This window comes from Sarcophilus harrisii, chromosome 2, assembly GCF_902635505.1.
Source record: "Sarcophilus harrisii chromosome 2, mSarHar1.11, whole genome shotgun sequence".
Lineage (NCBI taxonomy): Eukaryota > Metazoa > Chordata > Mammalia > Dasyuromorphia > Dasyuridae > Sarcophilus > Sarcophilus harrisii.
Genome location: NC_045427.1, coordinates 309,549,111 through 309,564,321, shown reverse-complemented (window position 1 = coordinate 309,564,321; position 15,211 = coordinate 309,549,111). Strand labels below are relative to the sequence as shown.

Here is a 15,211-nt window from a genome sequence, read left to right as displayed (position 1 = left end):
TCACTGGAATCAGACAATGAAGCACTTAAGGCTAATTACCTATTGGACAATACTCTATTAGCATATGCTTGGAAAATGGTCCTTCCCACTATTCTATGCTGGCTCTATCTTTTGATATATACAGGTAATCTTAGGAGGGAACCCTCCCTTAGGAGGGAGGAAGAGCCAGAGTCACTTTGGCTGTGGAGGAAGAGAAGGGAGGTTGTGGAGAGCTTGTTTGTAGCAAAGTCTTGTCCATCCCCTTCACTTCTCCCCCTAGAGACCAAGACTAAAGACCAAGGACTTTTGCTTATCCTGACTCAGGCTGATTCTAAGGCATCCAGGGTGCTAACCTGGACTTCACAAAAAAGGTATAAGTTGGTTTAGTTCTCTTCACTTTACTTGGTGTCAATTTGTAGAGGTCTTTCCTAGGACTTTCTGAAATCAATTCTTTCTTCCTTTGTAATGCCACAGTAATATAATATCTTGTTACATTCATGTATCATAACCGGTCCAGTCATTCCCAGTTGAGAGGAATAATTCACTTTCCAATTCTTTGCCACACAAGAGCAGTTTTAAGTATTTTTGGTCATCTTCACCTTCCTTTTTGGGATGTAGACTCAGAAGTGGTCAGTGTACAATTTAATAATGAAAAATAAAATGGTTTGTTTTTATAGGTAGGGGGATGTCATTCCTGTTTTTATTTTGTCTTTAATGTTAAACTGAAGCTGTTGTGAGAACCTGGTGCTTCAGATTCACTTTTTTATCTGTATGTGTATATTTTAGAAGTAAAAGAAAGCTTTCAAAATAACTGGTCTGGAATTGGTCCATTCCCTGAAGCAGAATCAAATTTATCTTAGGCCTTTGTGTAGGTTTAGGACTTGACCAAAGATTGGACTAATTGGATTGTTGCTTTGAGAGTAGCTATTTTCAGTCTTTCTTATGAGAATTCTGGGAATAGGAATTGCAAAATGAATTTTTATGAAGTTTTGTTGTTTTTTTTCTCTGTAAGGATCCATTTTCTGATTTTTTTTTCCTTGACTTTTATTGGTTTCATTCTTCTGTGCTAGAGGTAGAAAAATCTAGGAAAAATTTTGAAAAACTATAAATTGAGTGAATGAGAGAGAGAGATTTTGAGTTAATAGAAAAATTCAAAATGTTTGGGGTTTAGCATCTTTGAAATTTTATAGAACATTTTAGCAGGAAGTGAGCAGCCTACAGTAGTGCCTAGTTACTGTTGGTATTATTTGTAAGGCAAAAATTAGCAGTATGTACATTTACTGGTTTACTTTTTTCACCTGAAGACTCTAAAGACTTGATATTTTAGAACAGAGGTTCTTTGAGTTTCTCCATTGCCAGATATAATGTTCTGTCTATAAGTTAAAGCTTATTAAATATTTGTTGAATTTAAATTCTAATGTGTCCTTTAGAGCATATGTCTTTCCCTTAATATTGGCAGAATGTTGACTTTCCTTTCTGATTATTTATGATTATTGTCTTGTTGAAAAGTTGAGTATTAGTATTTGAACAAGAATTTATCCAGAATTCCTTGAAGACTGTAGTTTTATTATGGGAATTCATTTGACCACTATATCAGCAGGTGTGCTTTGTAGTCAGGGTGGAGGGGGAATAGCATTTCAGGTATGGGGGATAGAAAAAATGCTGGGAAGTGAGGGGGAGAGCGAGTGGGGTCTTGTCTGAGATTTAGCTAAAATCAGGTCTTTGCTTTCAGTTTGGTAGGGAGGAGTAAACATAGGGATAACTGTAACAGCAAATCATACTTGGTACATTTGAACTGTCTGGAAGATTTTTATTTTTATTTTGTTTATTTAGATTTTATTTATTCATTCTTATTCATAGAGTTGAAACGATTGATATGGCCATTTGTCCCTTATAAAGATTCTATCCTTTTTTTTTTTTATTTTTTATTTTTTTTTATATTTTACATTTAATATAGTCTTTTTTCCCCTCAATTACCTGTAAAGATAGTTTTTAGCATTCATTTTTGTAAGCTTTTGAGTTCCAAGTTTTTCTCCTTCCTTTGTTGCCTTTCACCTTCCCCAAGACAGCAAATAGTCTGATATAAGTTATATGTGTACAATTGTGTGAAACATTAGTCATGTTGTAAAAGAAGAATCAGAACAAAAGGGAAAACCACAAGAAGGAAAAAAAACAGCAACAAAGTGAAAACAGTATGCTTCGATCTGCATTCAGACTCTATAGTTACTTCTCTGGCTGTGGATAGCATTTTCCATCACATATCTTTTTTAATTATCTTGAATCACTGCATTGCTGAAAAGAATTAAGTCTGACGTAGTTTATTATCATGTACTGTTGCACTGAGCATCAGTTCATATAAGTCTTTCCAGGTTTTTCTGAAATTTGCCTACTCATCATTTCTTACACCACAATAGTATTTCATCACATTCATATACTACAACTTGTTCAGCCATGCCCCATCTGATGGACATCCCTTCAATTTCCAATTCTTTGCTACCACAAAAAGAGGCTCTAAATATTTTTGTAAATGTGGCTTCTTTTCCCTTTTTTTATGATCTCTTTGCGATATAGACCTGTAAGCATATTATTGGATCAAAGGGTATGTATAGTTTGATAGCTTTTGAGCATAGTCTCCAAATTGCTCAGTTCACTGTTCCATCAACTATGCATCAGTATTTCAACTTTCCCACATCTTTTCCAATCTGCTAGGTTCAAGATGGTATCTGAGAGTAGTTTTAATTTGCATTTCTCGAATCAATAGTGATTTAGAGCATTTGTTCAAATACCTAGGTAGCTTTCATTACTTCATCTGAAAACTGCCAATTCATATTCTATTGGGAAATGACTTGTACTTTTATATACTTGACTCAGTTCTCTATTTATTTGAGAAATGAGGCCTTTATCAGGCACACTTGTAAAAATTGTTTTCTTGATTTTTCCTTTCCTTCTGATCTTGATTACATTGGTTTTTGCATAAACAAAATCAATTCCTTTCAATAGCCACTGGATTTTTTCTCCTATTTCACTCGTTTTCTACAAAGAATAAACTTAAGCAAAACAATTGTACTAAAGCAAGTAAGCTTTGAAACACTTCTTCTCCCATCCTTCTTAGGAAAACATCCTATTTAGTTTGTGACTTATTAAAAAAAAAATCTATTGTTTCATTTATTCTGTGTTTATCTGAAGCAATGTTTGTCTATTTCAAAATATAAACATTTAGAGCAGGAAGTGTGCCTTTTAAAAATTAACTCTTGTATAACCTTACTAAATAACCTAGTACAGATGGGTGAACAATAAATCTTATTTATGAGCATCAATTAAAGCATCTGATTTTTATGATTTTGGAATCCTTTCCTTCCAACCACTACACATTGTAAAAAATTACTGCTCTTTGAAGTCTTTTCTTCCTTAGACTCCGTTGTAATTTTGCTTTACTTTCTCTAAGTTTGCTTTAACTTTTCAAATCATTGGTTTTCTAGCTGTTTTTATTTTTAATGGTAGACAATTGAATGAGGTTAAAGACTATTTAATAAAACTGATTTCATTAGTCAATTAGCCCTGCACTGGGAGGTGGTGGGATAAAGACATAGTTATTGTAAGTTTACTTTTTATGCTTTTCTCTTAGTGACATACCAAACGATTGCTATCTTTATTTAAAAAAAGAAAAGTAGAAAGATTATGATGCTGTATCTCCCTCTTTCTGTTTCTGTCTATCTTACACACACACACACACACACACACACACACACATGCACACACATGCACGCATGCAAAGCTTTACTTTAGCCTTTCTGCTGATTGGACATCAGTATCATTGAAGAGTAGGCTTTGAAATGTAAAACCAGAGAAATATTTTCAATATAAAGTCCACTGTGTAGCTGAGGAGGAGATAAGTCAAGAATGTTGCATTTGGTTTTCGTTTGGATTTTGTCTGGTATAAACTGAGCTTTAGTTAACTATACTTTGTATAATAGATATAGCGCTGAATTTAAAGGGAAAAGGGACACAAGTTTGAATCCCAAGTCTGCTACTTATTACTTGTGTGATGTTGGACAAGTTGTTTGATCACTTTGGTACTAATTTCCTTATCTGTAGAACTAAGAGGTTGAATTAGGGAGCCTTAAAATTGCCTCTAGTCAAAAATGATTTTATGATACTTCAGAGGAAATTTAAAAAAAAACAAACAATTTTTAAGCTAAATGTGAGAGAGACAGAGACAGACAGGGAGAAAGAGACAGAGAGAGACAGATACACAAACAGAGACAGAGACAGAGAGAGTTCTGCTTTAAGAAAATTCCTATGATGGCTACCTGGAGGGGGATGGATTGATGGGGCAAATTTTGAGGTAGGTAGACTAAAGAGGATGCTGTTGAAAAAGTCCAGGTGATGAGGTCCTGAACTAGGGTAGTGATTGTGTAAATGGAGAGAACAGGGTGTTTTAGATGTTTTAGAAGTGACATGGTTTAATAGCTGGTGGAATAGATGAGATGAGTGAGATTGAGGAGTCCAGAATGACACCAAGATTTCTTTTAATCCTAGGTCACTGAGAGAAGAATCATGGTTTTAATAGTACTAGAGATTTTTTGGGAGAAAGGTAGGTATGGGGGGAAAGATAATGTGTCCTGTTTTGGATGTGTCCGACTACAGACCATGCTGTTAATGGAAATGTCTAGGAGGCAGTGGCAAGATGAGCCTGGAGCTAAGGATAGATCCATAGATCTGGGAATCATCTGCACAGAAAAAGATAATTAAATTTATAAGAATTGATGACTTCACTGAATGAAACTGTGTAGAGAAAAAGGAGTGCTATAAAATGAAAAATAATGACAAAGACTTAGGAAAGGAAAGGAAAGGAATGGGGCCAATCACCTTCCCCCACTGAGATTATATCCCCTGCTCCTGTCTCGGCCTTAATTTTCCATTCTGTACCTTCTTTCTTTGTATAGCAGTGGATTAAAACAATTTGGTAACTATCGGAGTCAGTAAAAACTGTTGGCATTGAGAGATGAAATAACTGGTGCTCCTGGATGTGCTCCAGATATTGCAGATGAGGGAATAATCAAAGAAAATTGCTACTACTATTGTTTAAGGTGATAATCTACCTGTTCTTTGCTTGGTGAGCCTTATTCCAGCAGCAGATTTCCTAGGGATGAATGAAAAGGAAGAAAAATGAAGAGGTTCTTCTTCAATTTGTATTTTGTAGAAAGGAAAGAAAAGTAAAAAGGTATCATCAATTTGTCAGATGAAGTTCTGTTAAAGGATTTATTTTTGTCCTTTTGATGATCCCAGAATAGCACCTTTATCTTTTGTTTTATCTAACATTTGAAAGAAATCCAGAAAGGAAAAAGCAAATCAAGATTTCATTGTAACAACACCATCCTCCTTCACAAAAAGGAGATCTTTAGGATTTTTTTGTTCTTAATTTCATCCTTAATTGAAAAAAATAATATTTTTTAATGGATGAAATAATTTTTAAAACTTATGTTCATATTTAGAAAATAATACATAATTAAAAATGCATTTTATTTCAGTATTCATTTACTTCATTAACCTCTTTAATAGTTTTCAGGAAGTTTTAAATTGAAAGCTGTTTCCTTAGGACATTTTCCTCCCTCTAGATTTTTTTCTCTGCTTATGAGAATAAACATTCATTTTGATGTTTTAAAGCAAATAAATTATTTGTGGGGAAAATAATATTGAAGATATTGTGGATTTGACTAATTCTCCTATATATAAAAGTAGATATATAAACTTAATTGTTGATATTAATTCTCCTTAATTGCCTTATTATCATTGAAAAACTTTTCTGGAGAAATCTATTCCTAGTTTAAACAATCTTAGTATAGTTAGATGGTGTGTGTGCTCATTCACTCATGCAAGGACCAGACACTTCAAGTTTAAGAACTTTGGAATTCAGAGGAAGTTTCATGTAAACTGAACAATGAGATTAATTGCAGGGTAGTCTAGCATTTGGAATGCTTTACTATAAGCATACTTATAAATAGGTTAATGAAGTCAATTTTTGCTATGTTTATTTTATGCTATTTAATTTTTAATTTTTAGATGTGATTTTTGAATTTGTTTTTACATTACTTATATTTACCAATATATTCCTCGACCTTTCTCTTCCTGGAGAACAAACACTTAAAACAAAAAATAAAACCAGATGAAAATAAAGTTCAGCAAAACTAATTTTTTTTTTAAAGTTTGTTATTAAAATATGATCTGCATCCATATCCCCCTTTCTCTGCAATGTGCTGAGAAAAAATGAAGATCAATTACAAATTAAGTTGGTTTTGTGTGGGAATCAAGAGAACCAATCAGATTTTTATCTTATGTACACTTGACTCCATCTTGTGGTGCCACATGTATTCTTTTCCATCTTATTGTTTTTCTTTTATTTATTCATCCACGGGAAACTAGATTTTATATAGGCCATCTATTGTTTCATACACACAGGTGGATGCAGTTAATCAACAACTTTTCATGTTATTAATGGAAGACTCCAAGGCCTACTCATCCCCTTTCCAACTTGACTGGAACTTACTCTTTCCTTCTCCCTACTTGGAAAGTTCTAATCTATTCTCCAATTAGAAATTAGGTAACTTAATTTAGTATACTAGTTAATTATTTTTGTTATAATTAGTTGGTCTTATTTAATTAGTTATTATTTATAAAAATCTGCTTCACTTTGTGTTCAGGGTTTTTGGACTTTTGCTTAGATTTCTTTCTGAGCTATAAGTTAGCTACTACAAATGGAAGGAATTGATGGGGTATAGGAATGCAGGATTTCTGAACCCTCCAAAATATATTGGGTTTCCAGCACTCTTCCTTATACAGTCTATCAAAAGTTAGGACAAGGGGCTCGCACTCCTAAGTTTATTGATGTTTCAGGCTGTCATTACCATGTCTTTCAAAAAAAAAAATTGTAGACTTAGATCATCTCCAAATTAAGAGGCAAAAATTTTATTACGCTGCTGAAAGTGGAGTAATTTCCAAATGGGATTCTTAGTCATTAGGGCTAAGTTCTTACCATTAATAAGGAGGTGGAGGTAAATTCCTAATGAATTAGAAGTTAGCTTGAGGATTATACCATTTGCTGGCCCACTAATCCTAAAAGGAGTTAGCTTCCTAAACAGACTTGGCAAAGAAGTGGGTTTCTGGTAGATTCTTTTATAAGAGAAAAATAACTTTAGTGGTTGACATCAAAACTTGGCCTTTTGATTGGATACATTAACTGTGGGGTCATAATAATTTTGTCAATTTAAGGAATTTGACCAGAAACAAAAGGTCCACTTAAGGAGATGATCTTGTTAGTATTCTTCCTGATTGCCTCAGTTGTAGTTTGGATAATAATTCCTCTCCTGTCAATTAACTCTCCCTATAATTACCCAGCTACCAAACACTGGAGTCTTTTTGCTGACCCCATCACAAAGGAAGAGAGGGAGGAAGGAAGGAAAAAAGATCAACATTTATTAACTGCTTACTGTATTCGGGCACTGGTATTAACTAACTCTGGGGATTTAAATAAAAAGTAAAAACGATTTTAAAAATAAAAAGAAAGAGAGTTCTTTTCCTCTGGAAGCTTTATATTCAAATGGGGGAAAGATAGTACATGTTGTTGAATAAGACCATGACAGTAGGTGATGCCATGACATGCAAGTGAATTGGATTTAAGCGATTCAGTGCTGTGCAGAATCTTCAGCTTCACTTTCACCTTTGGAGCTGTCTAGATCCAATGGCAAAATATAAATCAGGATGACTTGAGTGCAGTAGGAGACCTTGGCTTTTTTTAAGCCAAGTTCTTTAACTGGTCTTAGTTTGACTGTGACAATACCCCATCAGGGTAAGTGAGAAATGAGGCAAAGAATGGCTTCTTTTATCTACTCAAAATCCCACAACATTCTGGGATGGGGAATACCCTCAGGCTTTCTGGCCCAAACTGAAAAAGTTGTCATTTACTTTCACTCTAAGTGGAACTTTGACCAATTGGGGTTTGACCTGGGACCTGTTGTTGATTAATTCTTGAAAGCCAGAGTGATTTGGGTTTTAGGCCAGGTCCATAAGAAAGACATCAGGCTCATAAACCCCAAGATAACTGTGCTACTTAGCCTGGGGATACAAATAAACATTAAATAAAAACACTTTACAAAAGTAAAAAGAAATAGTCTTTACCCTCTATGAACTTAAATTTAAATGGAGGAAAGATGATACATTACTGAGAATTGAAAGAGGGAATGGTGGAGAATGAAGGGACATGATTTTTAGTATATAAGTCAGGAACATAGCTGGGTGTGGAATGAAGGCTGACATTGTCCCTTCCACAAGTCTCAAGAGGAACTCATCAGTGGGAAACTCAGGCCAGCTTTATGGAGCGATGTTCCAGATTGAATCGACCACAGGATTGATTTGATGTTTCAAGCCAGTGAAGGCACTGACTATTGATAAAAGTTTCATGATGATACATTAAGAGATATGAAGAACAGAATCATAATTTTGAAATTACTAAATCAGGAATAGGGCCTGAAGCTACATCCAGGGCTGTGGCTTGTAGCCAAGTGAAAGTTGGCTCTGTCAGCTTTGAAGTTGAACTTGGAAGGACCGATGGAGAGCTGAGGTAAAGTGTGAATCTGATCACTTGGAGAGAAACATGGTTTAAGGGGAATCATGGTCCTGAGGTTTTGCAGAAAATGTTTGTATGTTCTTAGTATATCTTTGAAGTTAAAAAACAAAATAAAACCCAAAACCCTTTGCAAAAATGAATCCATTGTTAAAGGGTTAAATTGGAGTGAATACAGCTGGTGGGGCCTTGAGCCAATAGCAAGACAAGGCAACAAAGGCTCTCAATAGGCTTTTGCTGTGTGTTAGGCATTGTGCTATAGTGCTGGGGATACAAATATAAACAGAAAAAAAGCAGGCCTGCCTCCTCTTAAAGTTCTAATGAGGTAAGACAACACTTAAAAGAGGAAAATCTACAGGAGGAATTGTGTCAAAATCCAGAAAACCAGGAATAGAACAGTAGGAGGATGGAGGTTGGCTAGCCTGGGACCTACTGTCCAGGTGGACCTCATCAGGGGGAAGAAGGCTGGCATGGTGGAGGGATGGTCCAAGGCAAGAAAGTGGAGGGAGAGAATGGATATTCCAAGCTGTGAGGAGATCCCAGTCATTGAGGAAAGTTTCAAGGTGAAATGGCAGCTGATGTATAATTCTAATGTTCAAAAATTCAGAAACAGAGTCAGGAGAGGAAACAACATGTAAAAAGTAAAATGTGTGTATTTGTAAGCTTATATGCATGCATATGGAACGATTGATTCTATGTGCTCCATAATTGTAAAGATAAATGTTCTGTCTTTGTTTTGAGCAGCACCCTCCACTTTATTAGGTAGAGGTCCTGTGATGAAGTTAGGAGAGAATATGGACAAGAGTCACACAGAATGAACGGGCATGAGAGGGTTTTAATTGGCATCATCCAGGGCAAGGAGAACAGAGTTGTAGGATCACAGACCCAGAAATTGGATATATTTTAGTAACCAGCTTTCCATCACCCACTTTTGTAAGCATGGCATCATTTTCTGGCTGACACAATATTAGTGGATGCCTTCTTGTATATCTTTAAGGGACCAAGCTTGGTTATTTTAGTTTCACTTTTCAGTTTTGATTATTTTGTTCTCTTTACATTGTTCGTCATTGTGTTAATTGAGACTGCCTCTTCCTGAGACATCCAATTTTACTTTTTGCATAGATTAATTTTTTACAAATTTTTTTATGTTCTACCTTATAATTTTTTTCGACCTAATTATATTCTCTCAGCCAAAGAAAATAAGTGTAATCTCATTCCCAGTCTTCATATACGTGAAGACATCCATGTTTTTCCTGTTTGTAATATAAACAGTATCAACAAAACTTTTAGTTGTTTAAGACAGTTTATAGTACAACCATTTCCCAGCAATCTCTCATATGAAAGAAACACAAGTAAGACACAGATAAGCAGAGAACAAATCTGATAGGTTATGGATTTCCTTACTCTACAGAGAGGAGGAAAATGTATTTCTTCATTGGTCAACTGGAATCAAGAGTGGTCCTTGTTTTTTGATTTGAGTTAGCCTCTATTTTTCATTTACATTATGAGTTGTCATTGACGAGGTAGAATAGGCATCAAAAGGGGTAAATGTGAAAGTTTTGGGAGAGAAATTGATTGTAAAAAGATTATATAAAAATAGCATAATAGAGATTCATTTCACATAGAGCAACCATGACAAGACATCTATCACAGGAACAAAAGAGTGCTATTTATAACATGAATTATCACACAGGAATTAGCAAGGAAAGAGGTTTTTTAACAATTAACAAGGGGAAAGAGAAGTTCCCTTGTACTACTCACAATTAAGCAGAAGGAAGATGTCATTAAAGGGAATACTCGGTAGAGAAGTTTAGCAGATTAACCTATTGAGGGGATTAACAAGAGAAGGGGCTTATGCCATGAACTAACCATAAAAGGGCTTTAGCACCCTAAAGAGTTAGCTGTAACTAAGAGAAAGATGCCATGACACATGAGGGGAAGGGGACCAGGAGGGGCGAGATAAGACACCTTGAGCCAGGAGGCCATGGTGGGCTAACACCAAAAGAATTTAGTCAAGATCTTTTATAGGGGAAATATAACTTCAGGAGTTTGACTTCATAACTTGGCTTTCTGATTGTAAGGCAGGGTTTCCAGAGAGCCCCATCTGGGTTGGGACTGTAATGGAAAGTCTGTTTGAACAAAAGACTTGAGAACAAAAGGGACACTAAAAAGGTTGAAAGGATCCCTTCTGTGCCCTTCCTATTTGCTCCAGGGAGTATTATAATTCTATCAGTGCTTCAGGCTTTCTCTGTTAAACCCACCTAACTTGCCAGATTTTATCAATCATTAGTTTCCTTTTAAGTCTTTCCATGTTTCTCCAGTTTCTTATATTTGGGGTTCCATAATATCCATTTCTCTTACAAGTGGAAGTATAGTTTGTTTCAAGATCTTTTCTATTCCAATTTTTTTTCTTTTAAATATTTTTGGTATTTATGAAAGCTTAGTTTTTGTTATTGATCTCCTTGGATAAATATGCTTACTAGTGGAAATGTTTGGTCAAGGGATGGGAACAGTTTAATGTTTTTTTCCTCTCCTAATTCCTAATTATTTCTTGGAATTATTGGACCAATTTATAGCTTCACCAATAATATGTTATTTGGCCTAGTGAATTGGGTGCTGGGCCAGCAATCAAGAGTTCTAATCCAGCCTCAGCCTGTAAGAGACTGTGACCTTGGACAAGTCACTTAACCTCCGTTTTCTCCACTATACAATATGGATGGTAAATAATCTAGCTCAAAGGGTTGTGGGGAGGATAAGTGAGGTAATACTTATATTATCATAATTCCTGACATATAGTAGGTGCAGTGAAAATATCTCTTTTTTTGGGGGATAACATTTGAAAGATTTGTTTTCTTCCTCTACCTATTGAGTTATTCCTGTCTCCTTTGCTGGTCTGTCACCTGTGTCACTCCCACTGACCATGAGCAGCCCCCAAGGTCTTGTGTACCATTTCATCAGCTCCTTTGGGTTACAATTATCATCTTTATGTAGATGATTCTTCCATCACATAACCAGCCCTCTCATACTCAATATGTATACAATAGAACTCACTGTCTTGTCCTTCATAATCCTATTCACTCCCTGAAATTCCCTTTTATTATGAAAGGTGTTGCCATCTTTCACGTTATTTAGGTTCACAACTTTGCTGTTATTTTTTTATTCAGAAAATATGTCCAACATATTGACCAATTTGATTATTTCTACTTTTCACAACATTTCTCATGTATACAAAGCCATAGGAGCCATTCTCTGGATGGATAGTAGCTTTCTAACTGCTGTCTTTGCTTCAAATTTTTCTTCATTCATTCTTCATTCACTCAGATGCCAAAATGATTTTTTAAGGAAGCATGTCATCCCTCCTTATCATTGGTGTCCTTGGTGGCTCACTGTTTCCTACAAATTTAAGTCCTCTGATCTTTAAACTCTTTATAACCTACCTGGTTCCTTTCCTAACTTTCCAGTCTCTTCACACATCACCCCTTATCACAGACGTTGTAATCTAACCATACTAGCCTGTTTGCCTTACTTCCCAACAGAACTCTTCAATTCTCTCTCCTTGCCTTTGTACTGGCTGACCGTTGTTCTTAGTGCTCTGACACTTCATTTCTGCCTCTTAATTTCCTGTGCTTTCTTCATGACTCAGTTTAGAGCTTACCTCAACAGGAGGCTTTTCTTGGTTCCACCATCTTCTCTTTATATATTGTGTGCATACATATTTACATATTACTTATACTCTACCTTTTTTGAGGGCAGGGACTGGTTTTTTTTTTGTTTTTTTTTTTTTGGCTTTTCTTTGTTAATTAAACCCTTATGCTTGGCACCTAATAAGCCCTTAATAAATGCTTATTGTCTGACTACTGAAGTAGGGTAATGGGGAGAAGAGTGAAATAAAAATAGATTGGAGTCAGATCTTGTAGGTCTTCCAAAGGCAGGCTAAAGGGTTTATTTTATGTCTAATAGGGAACTGTTAAAAATTTGGATTTTTCTTGGAATGTTTTGCTCTTGGTTACTTAGGATTAAGACTTACTAATAAGATTTCTAGTTCCTTTTCTAATTAGTATTAGCACTTATATATTCAATTCAACAATTCATTTATTTTAGTTCTTTTGTTTATGTGGGCACTATGGTAGATCCTCTGAATTAAGCTAATTAAAGAGAATAACTCTTTAAAATGCTAATAGATCTTGCTTAAGATCTTGTGAAAAATTTGAAAAGGAAGAAAGGAAGAGATTACTTCTGGAGGGGCAGGTGAAGAATGATGCCTTATAAAGAAAATTGGCACCTGAGTTGAACCTTGGAAAAAAGGGTCCTTAGCAAATAGAGATAAAAGAGAATTCATTCCTTGTGTGACAGGTAGGAGAGTGGAGGAAGACAGTGAAATTAAAACTTTTTCTCCTCCTTAGCTCCAAGGAGATTTATCGTGTATTATAGGTTAACCAGATAGAATAAAATAATTGCATCTAAAATCTCTTTTAGAATTATACAAACGAAATGCAGTATTTAGAAAAATATATCTTCCTTTGTTTTCATATATATTTATATATGCAACACTGCATTGTTGCAAATTTAATCTAAGATATTCTTTTCTTGCTAATACTGCACTAATTTGACAGAAAGCTCCAAAATGTTATATGAAAATAGACAACATCAGAAGGTATTACATAAAGATATAGAGAATTAACAAGGTTTTTTGCAATGATCTGAAATTTCTGACTTCATAGTTATGAAAATAGACATTTTCTTATTTCTAGCTATTTTGAGAAAGGAAATGTGAAGGTTCTTTTTTCCTTTTAATTTATTTATATCAAATCAGAAATGGATTGTCTTCATAGAGCCCTTGTTTGGGTAATCTGTTACATTTCACTTTCATATTCCCATCTTTAAATGAACTTGATAATAATATTTATGGATAATTATCTTGATAATGATAAGTTAAAGGAGCTTCTCTTCCCTATATCCACCCTGTCCATCATTCCTTTGGAATGGGAACTAGTTTATAATGGCATATGAGAAGATATGTGGTTTATATAGTTATTATGTTCCTGGAAGTTTGGGGATAGGGTATAAAAACTAAATGTATGTTTTTATTGACATCTTATACTTAAACATTTTCATTTCCTGGTATTTGTTTCTCTCTTCTAGCCTGGATTAGAGAAACTCAAAGAATAAATAAGATAGGCATAGAAAGTAGTTTAGCAAAATTAACCAACAAAGAGTCAAACATCTCAGTATTCCATACCTATAATCCTTCACCAATGCAAAGTGGGTAAACTTCTTAAAACTCTCCTTTGGAATTAAGCTTGGTTGTTAATAGTATTCAGTTACATTTATTAGGTCATGAATACTTTTTACAATTTCAAATTCATTCATTCTGTCCTAAGGAAGATCTGACCTGATGGTTTTTCTTCCTGCCTTTTAATTTTAGGGACATTGCTTGAAGGAAATCTCACAATTCATGAACTTGGACATTTGATTTTAGATAACATTAAGGTCAATCAGAGCTGTCATCTTTTAGGTAGATTTCTTTTATTCTCTGATATTTATACAAAGGAAACAGTTTGTCATTAAACCATTTAACACAGACTGAAAAAACTGGTAAGTATAATTAGTGATGTAAAAACTCAAGTCTTTATAAGTCTTTGCTATTTCTTATTATTCCTCTGGAGGTGGGACCATGAACTTTAATTTAAGGAGAGAGCTCAGCTCAGTAATCTCTTCATTTTCAAGCCTTACTATGGGACTTCTCTTGACTGTCTTTTCTACCAGCCCCAGGAGGCTCTTAACTTCATCATCCTATAAAATCTTGTCAGCTTTGGCACTCTATCTCATCACTACCTCTTCTTCTCTGATTGGAGGATGGGATACAAACCTTTCTTCAAGGAAAGAGTTTTCAGCTCAAGTGTCTCCTTATCTGACTGCACTACTATGGGATTTTTCTGACTTCTCTGCCATCTTGTACCTACATGAGGTATGTTCACATTCCCTTCCCCCTACCACTTTTTAGTTACCTTTTGTGTTTTGTCTTCCTCCATTAGATGGTAAGTGTCTTGAAGTCTTGGACTGTCTTTTTTGTCAGGGGGATATCCCCAGGACTTAGCACTGTGCCTGGCACATAGTAAGTGCTTAATAAATGTTTATTGACCTATTTCTGAATGGGCTGAAATTTCAGATGAGCATAAGAAAGTGAGAATACTGCATCTTGGATCTGTTAGGTGGTGCAGTGGATAGAGCACCAGCCTTGGGTCAGGAGGACCTGAGTTCATCTGGTCTTGGACATTTAACAAGTCCTAGCTGTGTGACCTTGGGAAAGTCACTCAACCCCAGTTGCCTCAGCCCCCCCCCCAAAAAAAAAAAAAGTTTAGATAATACTGCATCTTTGTAATATATTGAAAGAGCTTAAAGGAGGACATTTGGAAAAATTAAAGGCCTATGCAACTCTATTCCCTAACATTCTCTTTATGTAGCTTCCCTCACTCACAACTAATCATTTATTATCTATAAACAAACATTAAGCAATTGTTATATGTCAGGAACTATGCTAAGCACTGGGAATACAGAAAAGGGAAAGGGCACTGTCTTTCTTAAAGTTTACAATCTAATGGGGGAGACAAT

At 35.1% G+C, this 15,211-nt stretch overlaps 1 protein-coding gene across 9 annotated transcripts in view; it reads left to right on the top strand.

The window, feature by feature from the left end:
- Positions 1 to 15,211, top strand: part of SIPA1L1 (signal induced proliferation associated 1 like 1) — a 298,451-nt gene that overhangs the window by 56,091 nt on the left and 227,149 nt on the right. The gene's annotated exons all lie outside the window — the stretch shown is intronic.